We start from the raw sequence: 10901 nt of genomic DNA on the forward strand, positions 1-10901 counted from the left end.
TGATGATGTCAACTGATGTAGAAAAAGCATTTGATAAATTTAAACACCCTTTCATTGAGAGGCCGAGGCGGGCGGATTGCTCAGGTCAGGAGTTTGAAACCCGCCTGAGTGAGATCCTGTCACTACTAAAAGTAGAAAGAAATTAATTGACCAACTAAAAATATATATACAAAAAATTAGCCAGGCATGGTGGTTCATACTTGTAGTCCCAGCTACTCTGGAGGCTGAGGCAGTAGGATCGCTTGGGCCCAGGAGATTGAGGTTGCTGTGAGCTAGGCTGACACCGCGGCACTCACTCTAGCCTGGACAACAAAGTGAGACTCTGTCTCAAAACAAAACAAAACAAAACAAAACAAAACAAAACAAAACAAAACACCCTTTCATGATAAAAACACTCAACAAACCAAGAATAGATGAAAACTATCTAAACATTATCTCACAGCTAACATCATACTCAAATGTGAAAGACCGAAAGATTTTCTTTTAAGGTTAGGAAAAGTGCAAGGAAGCCTGCTTCCATCACTGCTACTTGAAACAGCTTCAAAGTTTTAGCCAGAATAATTAGGCAAGAAGAAGAAATAAATGGCATCAAATTGGAAAGGAAGAAGTAAAACTGTCTTTGGTTACAGATGATATGATCTTATCATCTGTGATATGAAAACCCTGAAGATTCCCTGAAAAAACTGTTAGACCTAATAAATTCAGCAGAGTAGCAGCATACAAAACCCACATGCAAAAGTCAGTTGTGTTTTGATACACTAATAATGTATAATCTGAGAAAAAAATTAAGAAAACAATCCCATTTACAAAAGCATCAAGAAGAATAAAATACTTACAAATGAACTTAACCAGGATGTAAAAATCCCATTTATATTTTGTGCAAAATAGAAAAATCCATCCTAAGATTCATATGGAATTGCAGGGGACCCAGAATAGTCAAAACAATCTTGAAAAAGAACAAAGTTGGAGGACTTACACGTCCTTATTTCAAAACTTAGTACAAAGCTACAGTAAGCAAAACAATGTGGTGCTGGCATAAAGACATACATATAGACCAACAGAAGAGGACAGACAGCCCAGAAATAAACCCTCACACATATTGTCAAGTGATTTTTGACAAGGGCACTAAAAACATTCAGTGGGGAAAGGAGAGTCTTTTGAATGAATGATTTTCATATGCAAAATAATAAAACTGAACCATTACCTTAAATCAGGGGTCCTTAAACTTTTTAAACAGGGGGCCAGTTCACTGTCCCTCAGACCATTGGAGAGTGTGTACTGTGGGCCCGGGACGAGTTGGCTGCTAAGCAGGACATGCAGCGGTGGCCAGATAAATGTCCTAGGCGGGTGACATGTGGCCCACGGGCCTTAGTTTGAGTATGCCTGCCTTAAACCATATAAAAAGTTAACTCAAGAATAGTCAGATTTACAGATAAAAAGTAGAATGGTGATTGCCTGGGGCTAGGGGCAGCTGTTTAATGGGTAAAGAATTCCATTTTTACAAGAGAACAAAGTTCTGTGGATAGGTAGACAGTTACATAACAATGTGAATGTACTTAATAATATTAAATGGTATACTTTAAAACAGTTAAAATAGTAACTTTCATGTTATGTATATTTTACCATAATTTTAAAAAAATGAACAACAAACCATAGCTGCATGCAATGCATGGGTGAATATCATAGATATAACACTACATAGAACTCAGATGCAAAAATATACATACTATATAATTCCATTTATAAAAAATCCAGAAAACAAACAAAATTGGGGTTCTGGTTTCTAGTAATGGTGGACTAACTTTGTTGAACCCTCTCACAAAAAACAATAATTAAAAACTTTAATTTTAAATTAATTAAAATTTTAATTAAAAATTAAAATAAAATTAAAAATAATAAAAATAAAATCCAAGCAAAATATTGTATATAGTTCTATCTATCTATGTATATCTTCAGAAAGCAAGCAGAAAAACTGGAAGGAGTCTTCCCTTGAATGTTGGGAATGACAAGAGATATTTGGAAGCTTGAGTCTTTTTGTCTCAGTAGAAAAAATAGGCAATAGAAACTACTCTAAAGATGTCCAAGATGTTGCAATTAGCAGACAAGAATTTGAAAACACCTCTTATAAATATGTTCATGGGGTAAAGGAAAATATTCTTCATAATAAATAAACAGACATGGAAACTCAACAGAGAAATATACTTATAAAAAAGAACCAAATAGAAAGATGATGAAATAAAAATATTTCCCTTTGGGCTTATCAGCAGATAAGAAACAGTAGATGAAAGAAGCTTGAAGACACAACAATAGAAATTATCCAGTCTGATTCATTGATGACTGAAAAAATTGTGGGTAAAACTTAAAGGAGAAACAGTATATGTCCACGGCCTCAAAGTATATCCCTCCAAATACTTCTAAATACTGTAGGGGACTGACATATATTTTCCTAGTTTAAGAATTAAAGTTAGTGAGTAATGTATGTGTTCTGCCCAGAGCATTTGAAAGTTATCTGTTCCAGACAGGCTCCCTGTGATAAACAAAGGTGTTGCCTAGAGGCATAACAAAGGACCTGAGCCACAACTAGCAAGAGCAGCCCCACTCCACGGCATTGGGGGCCTGGAAGCCACATGATAAACATATTGTTCCTGTGATTGCTGCGTACACCCCATAAGATGGCTGGTTAGTCAATGACGGGTAAGACCCCTCAAGGGAGGGGCGACCTAAGCCAGGCACAGCCGCCGGGGTTCAGCCGAAGATCTTAGGGGGTCACCCTAAGAGAAGCTGGTGATGAGAAATGTCCCCTGTGGCTCACCTTGCCCATCCTTGGCTAATCTCGGTCCTTTATACCTAGTGCCTAGAGCAACCACCTCGAAATTCTGAGTCAAAGGACATCTGCTTACCTAAGGCTATTCTGGAATTTACAGCTATTGCTGCCATGCCTGGGTGGTTACGTACGAGGAACTAACTTTAATCTTTTAGAGTATAAAAATAAAACGGACCCGGTGTATTATTACTCGAGTCAACTGTTTGTATGTGTGTCTGTGTTTTTCTTTGTATTCTGCGAGTTTGTGTTTTATGTTCTGTGTTCATCCTTCGTCCTGCAAACGGGCCACGACAAAATACCTCTTTTCTCTTAATTTATTTAAAAGACCCATGACTAAAGCAAAATACTAACACTTTATTGCGGAGTTTATAACATGTGCAGATGTAAAATTCATGGCAACAGCAGCACAAAGGATAGGAGATAATGATACTGTTTTGTAATAGAGTTTTTATATTTTACATTTATTAAAATAATACAACATTAACTGTAAATAGGCTGTGATAACGTTAATGAAGCACATTGTAATCCCTGGTGCAACCACTAAACAACTGCAAAATTGTGTTACTTCAATTAATAAAGGAATTAGGCAGAATATAAAAAGGTATTTATATGAGAATATTCATAGACTCTTTAGTCATAATAGGCCCAAACAGGAAATAACCCAAATGTGCAGCGAAAGGAAAACGTACAGACAAACTGTAGGGCATTCACGTAATGGAATACCATTCAGCAGTGCACAAGAACAAACCACTAAAACACACCGTATGGGTGAGTCTCATGAGCACGCTGAGGTTACTGGACACAGAAGAACACACACGACGTGTTCTCTCAGAACCTGCCATCCCCATGGTGGAGGAGGAGACGCCACAGGGAGAAGAACCAAGGGTACGTAAGTTCACAAGGAAAATGAACTTAAGGTAAAAAAAAAAAAAAAATCACAACCTTCCTCTGGGGGAGGAAAAAATTGGCTGGGAAGGAACACAAGAGAATTTTTTTCTGGGGATGATGAAAATATTCTGAAAAGGAGTGAAGGTTATATGGCTATATTTATTTGTTGAAACTGTACAAGTAAGATTTGTGCCTTTCAAAAAAAGAACTAAAAAATTAATAAAGCCAAGGGGTAGGGAATGGGTTGAAGTACAGATGGAACAAACATGGCAGGTGACTAGCAGTCATTGAAGCTGGGTGACAGGTCTATTATACTATTTTGTTCATTTTATATTGTTCAAAATTTTGTTCATTTTATATTGTTCAAAATTTTCTGCAATGAAACACTTGTACTAAAAGACAGAATTGATCTATAGTTATGATCTATAGTCAACTGTTATGATGTTGATACTTTTAGGGAGGAGACAAGGAGAAAGTGACTGCTGGCAATATGAGCAAGGCTGGTTCTACCCCTTGGTTATCCAAATGTATTAGCTTTGTCATCATTCATTGAGCTTTACATGAATGATTTGTGCATATATTTCCATATGCATATTATACATCAAAAAATTTAAATACTACATATTTGGACATGTAACTCAGTATCTCAAAGTAACAGCAGTGTTTTGTTTCATTTCAAAGTGGGACACATCCACTCACGGCATCATCAAGATGGATTTTAATATTCTAAAGTATCTATTAATGCTCTAACCCTTGGGTGACTCCCTAGGTCTTTCCATTTTTGCCCATATTTGGTAAGTGACATGGTTTTTATTTTTTATGATGAAATTTTTTTCCCCCAGCAAAGTCCCCTGCCCAAATCATGGTCACCAAGGCCACAGCACCTAGCACAGTGCCCTCCCTGCACATCATGTACACTCAGTACTTGTGAAATTGGGTTGAATCAGAAACAAAACGAGTTAGCAGAGGTCAAGTCTGACAAAGGACAGTAAATAAGTAAGACTGAAAGGCTACAGCTCAGCAGCAAATGCTTTATATTCATTTGAAAAACCATTTGCAAGTAGCTCATGAAAAGATGTTTCCTTAAAGAAGTGGTTCTCAGCCCTGGCACACTGTATGCTGTGATAACCCAGAGAACTTTAAATGATATGGCTGTCCGGATCCTATGCCAGGGATTCTGATTTCATCAATCTGTTGCAACTTGGGCTTTGGGAATTTTAAAAACCCCTGCCACCCAGGTGATCACAACATGCAGCCAGGGGCAAGAGCCACTGGTTCAAGGAGAGGGATGTATTAGCTGTGCCTGACTTTGTGGCATGCTATAGGGATTTGCCCCATTGCAGTATCTCAATTTGGGGGGCATCAGTCTTAGAAAACAGCTCTTCCCTGTTAAAATCAGAGGGCAATTTCAAGATATACTCAGCTGTTTGGCTAAATTGCAGCAGGAGGAAATGTCTTCTCAGCAGATCTATCTTTATGCCACTTGCTTACAGAGTAAGAGGTTGTTTTGGGCACAGTAGTTTGATTCAGTCTGTGTTGAAAACCATAAATAGCCTACAAATACCAAAAGGGATGCAAATAATTTGCACATGTGGAGTGCTTCGTATGTGTTTTCAAATTTCTCTTGTGGTGAGAAATGAAGAATTTATTGCTAGGGCCTTGATTTCCTAAACTCAGACCTCAGTCATTTCCCCAAATTATTCCAAGTCCTTCCAAGATGCTTCAGAAGCACTCTCTGGAGGGTTACTCCCAGCGCGGAAGAGCACTGGATGGACAGGAATCTCGAGGGAATCCTGCCTCTTCTGCACAAGGGTCACCCTCCAGAACCTCACGGTCCTAGCGGGGCTGCATGAGCCGTGCAGCCTATGCAGGTGCATGGGCTTTGGAGCCAGGCAGAGTGGATCCTGAGTCCCAGCCCAGCCACTTAGTAGCTGTAGGGCTCTGGACAAGTTCCTCTACTTGGACAGTTACATAAACCTCATCTGCAAGCAAATGATGCTGATTGCAAAGATGTTAGCAATTCTGCATCCTTCCCTGTATCCATGGCCTTTGCAATGTACTTTTACAGCTGCTCCCATTGAAGGGCAGAATCTGTTTCCCAGACCTCGGATCTGCCTCGCCTTATTTGCTAAGGCCAGTAGAAAACCGTGACTATGACAGTGTGCCAGTTTTGGGTTTAGGCTCAAAAGGTCTTGGATGTTTCTGCTTTTTCTTTCAGAACTCTGCCATCTCCATGAAAAGCTCACGTTAGCCTGCCAGGGGAGGAGACACCACAGGGAGGAGAACCAAGGTGCACCAGTCCACAGGCAGCTCGCCCCACCAGCGGCGAACCCACCAACACACGTACAGAAGGAGCCTGGTGGAGCCCAGCCTAAACCGCTGCCCTTCTTAATCGTGAGCCAAGTAAGTTTGGGGATGGTCTACTATGCAGTAATAGCTAACTATACACACAGCCAGTGGAGAGGGGATGCCAGGATTCAACGACATGTTGATGTCAAGTTACCTGGGAAACAGTTGGGACAGCAGGCAGTAGTGGTCCACCTGCGCCTGCTTCCTACTTACAGCCCTCAGCTCACTCTCAGGGCATCATCTCTTCCTCCCTTGGGCCTGAGGAGAGATGTGGGTAGGGAGGGGCATTCCCTCAACTCTGGCAGAGAAGGTGGGTGCAGGCCCTTCACCTCCCCGAAGTCAGTGTAGTCAGAGCCCTCAGAGCTACAGCTGCAGTGTGGCAGCCACTGGCCACCTGGGGCTACTGAGCACCTGGAATGTGGCCTGAGATATGCTAGAAGCATAAATTACAGAGTGACTTTTAAAGATTTAGCACCAAAAAATCCTTCATTAATAATTTTATATTGATCACACACTAAAATATTTTGGATATATTGGGCTGAATAAATTGTATTATGACAATCAATTTCACCTGGTTCTCTTTATTTTCCTTAATCTGGCTAATAGAAAATGGCTCAAGTCTATTTCTCCTGGACACTGCTGCTGTCAGGGACTGCCTCCCTTTCAAAGCTCAGGCTGCCTCCTCAAAAGACCAGATGCCAGGAAGGTTATAAAATCTGAAAATTTTGAATAATTTACAATTTTGTTGTTTCCATTTGTGAATAAAGGATTTAATAAACCTTTTCATTCCAATATAACCTTAAATTCAAGGTTTAATATTAAAATGAAATACACTCATTTCAACATCATGCTGTGGCTCAGCATCCTTTTGCACTGGGGTTGCAGGAGCAATGCAAGGGTGTCCCCATCCTTGAGACCCTCACAGTTTGGCAAGATTCTCAAGGATCGCTGTCCCTGTATTTCCACTTTTCATAGAATCTCTTCCCCTAAGGTGATTAAGGAACCACAATTATTTGAGGCTTTCAGAAACCACAGGATTTTTCCTCCTGTGGCTTACTGGCATTTTAGTTTCTAATATCAGCAAGTCTAAGTGCAGGCCACAGCTGGGATAAAAAACAGGATGAACTGAGTCTGGAGTCAAATTGTACCTAATTTTCACAGCCATGTGCATTACTAAAAAGGAGCATATCTTCCAACAATTCCAGTAAGTTCCCAAGACTTAGTCCACACCAGATTTTAGGCTGAGATGGTGTCCCTGTGCTTGTCATGGGGGTTGCTAAATTCAGGGCAGAAGGGCTATAATATTATGAAAGGAGCAAAACTTCACAGACACATTAAATAATACTTGCTAGTGAGAGCAAGAATGATGGCCAAGGTTAGCTGACTGAGGCCAACTTCCTTCTTTTATTTCCAATAAGCAACATTTTCAGGGAAAGAAGCCCAGCTTCAATTTAAGAATGTCTTGGTCGGGCACGGTGGCTCATGCCTGTAATCCTAGCACTCTGGGAGGTCGAGGCCGGCGGATTGCAGGAGTTCGAAACCAGCTTGAGCAAGAGTGAGACCCCGTCTCTACTATAAATAGAAAGAAATTAATTGGCCAACTAATATATATAGAAAAAATTAGCCAGGCATGGTGGTGCATGCCTGTAGTCCCAGCTCCTCGGGAGGCTGAGGCAGCAGGATCGCTTGAGCCCAGGAATTTGAGGTTGCTGTGAGCTAGGCACTCACTCTAGCCTGGGCAACAAAGTGAGACTCTGTCTCAAAAAAAAAAAAAAAAGAATGTCTTGATGGCCACTCGGAACTATGACTGAATTTAAAAGGAACAAAATAGATGAAATCCACACTTTAACTGTAAACAAATGTATCACTAAAATAATTTTGGATCCATAATCCATGTATGAATTAATCATCACAGTAATTGGAAATGCAAGGAAATTATAAAGCATGCATCATTTAACATATATTTCTGCCCCCTAAACATCTAAAGTTCCTAACACAGATACTCTTTATGAAGAAAAAACTCCTATTGACATCAATGTGAATATTTAATATTGGAAAATTAGTTTTTTCATTTTCCATTTTGTCTGTATTAACATTAAAGTAGGCCAATGATATAGAATGCTACATCTCAGATATTGCATTTTTGTAAAAGCTTTATTTTTTCAATTATTAACCAACAACAGGTATAATTTGCCTGTTTGATGCAGCATATACTGCAGGGAGATGGAAAAGAAACAATAAACATTGTTCTCATGAGATGGAAAGGCCTCGAAAGCATGGCAGGGTCACGTGGTAGCCCCAGAGCTCCGTACAGCGCCTGCCACACTCCGTGCACTTCATTAAAAGGTTGTTGATTGAATAAACAAATGCTTCCAGCAGGCACAAAGGCCAGATGCAGGTTCTCCCTGAAGTCCTGCACTTCACACTGTGGGCATCCTCTGGCACATCACGCCACCTGTGCACCCGCCTCCCTCTTGAGCCTGAGCCTGTAAGGGACAGCCGTGCCCCTGGGCCCGTGACTCCAGCTGCTGGAATTCTGGATTTGTGACCTGACATTCTTCCTTCTAATTAAACTGTTTGTCCTCAAGCACTAGCATGAGATAAAACAGTTTTAAAAATTATTATGGCAAAGAAAAAAAGGAATGAAATACTGACACTTGCAACAATTTAGATGAACCTTGAAGACACTATGCTAGGTGAAAGAAGCTAGACATAAAGAGTACACTTACATGACTCCATTTATATGCAATGTCCAGAAAAGACAAATATATTGAGATGTAAAGTAGATTAGTGGTTGCTTTTATATATATATATAAAGTAAAATAAATACCCTGCAGTGACCTGCAAAAAATAAAATTTCACCACTCCCTTTGAAGCTGTCTATATGGCCCTTCCCAAATACGACCTTTGCCTCCCCACCCAGGAGAATCATCCATATAAAGTTTAAAACAATTATTCCTTTGGCTTTCAATATAGTTTTACTACATATGGAAATACCTAGTAAATAATATACTATATAACATTATCTCTAAATAATATAGTTTTTTAAAATAATGTGTTGTTTAACTTTGTAAGTTTTTAGACTTTCTATAAATGTATGTATCATATATATTTCTGCAACTTTCACTTTTCATTCAATGCACTATTTCTGAGAGGCTTCTATGCCTTAAATAGTTTCTTATTCAATTATATGTATTGCTTACATATTGCCTCTAAATTTAATATACTAAAACCTAGCCTGAGAGAGAATTCTTGTGGGATAATGAGTATAATGTGCTTAAAGCAGTGCCTGATTCATTACAGGTATTCAATACTACATATGTAATATTATATATTCTACTTTAATTGCTTATATAGAAAGCTGTAGCAGTTGTTCCTTTCTTTGTAGATATATGTTACTTTATCAATTGCATTATGCATTATGCACTATGCACTAATTGTTTTCAAACTGTAGTAAAATCCAAGTTACAGAGATGTTTGGGAAATGCCTCATTCTAGATATTTGAAGTTTCTGGATAGCTAAGATTTAAAATGTTTATGCACCAATTTATTTCTAAATGTGTGCTTTTAAATTTAAACAAACTATAAGAATGAGCTTTATTAAAAACTTTCAGCCATTTCCAAATTCTCTTCCAAACTTGTTGAGCAGCATACAAGACAGAGCTTTGATCAGGTTGTCAAGCTGTTTTGTATTCTTTAAAAATATTGCTTCACTTGCATGCTTCTACACACCGACATGCCCACAGCATTGCTCTCCAGTGTCCGTGTGCTTCCCTGATTTCCGCGTCTGTCACAGGGAGAGCAGCCCAAGAGAGAGGAAGTGAAGCTGTCTGGCTCTCAGCCCCTACCAGGAGGACTTCTGCGATCCTGAGTCCTCATATTCTTTTGGGGACCGTCATGACCGAAGGTTTGCCTCAGATGCCTGGGCCTCTGTGTGGAAGAGGCTGGGAGGCTGTGCTGAGGCTCAGTAGCAGGGGCCTCTCACCTATCACCAGCGTCTGCCTTGGCCACATTTCTCAGCATGGCTGCTCCTGCCTGTAATCACATGACGTCAAATGGCTCCAGGGTGGTGACCAGTTCCCATGAGCTCAGAGAGCGCTCTCCTTTCCCCAACACTGCTGTAGCTGGATATATTTTACAGCACACATTTTTATAGGCACAGTATGTACATTTTAGATTTGCACCCTGATCCAGGCATTAATTTGCTTAAAGGAATATTTTAACATTTTCAAGGAGGTGAGCATCTTTAAATTCCGTTTTTATTATTTTCTAGTTGTATTGCATTATAACCCAGAAATGTGATGTGCTCCCTCGGGGAAGAGGCCCAGCCCTGGCAGTATTTAAAGCTGTGAGGCCGGGCGTGCTGGCTCACGCCTGTAACCCCAGCACTCTGGGAGGCCGAGGTGGGAGGATTGCCTGAGCTCAGGAGTTCGAGACCAGCCTGAGCAAGAGTGAGACCCCCATCTCCACTATAAATAGAAAGAAATTAGCCAAACAACTAAAAATAGAAAAAATTAGCCGGGCATGGTGGTGCATGCCTGTAGTCCCAGCTACTCGGGAGGCTGAGGCAGGAGGATTGCTTGAGCCCAGGAGTTTGAGGTTGCTGTGAGCTAGGCTGACACCACAGCACTCTAGCCCAGGCAAGAGAGTGAGACTCTGCCTCAAAAAACAAAAAACAAAAAAACCCCAACAATCTGTGAGACTGTGTGGGATCACTCTGAGAAGGGAGGCACGCAGGAGTAGGAAGAGGCTGAAGATCACTAGAGATCTGGTGGATAAGGAGGAGGAGGAGAAGGAAGAAGATAAGGAAAGGTGGGAGGGAATGCAGGAGGCAGAGCCT

The sequence above is a fragment of the Microcebus murinus genome, chromosome 18 (genome assembly GCF_040939455.1).
Source record: "Microcebus murinus isolate Inina chromosome 18, M.murinus_Inina_mat1.0, whole genome shotgun sequence".
Classification (NCBI taxonomy): domain Eukaryota; kingdom Metazoa; phylum Chordata; class Mammalia; order Primates; family Cheirogaleidae; genus Microcebus; species Microcebus murinus.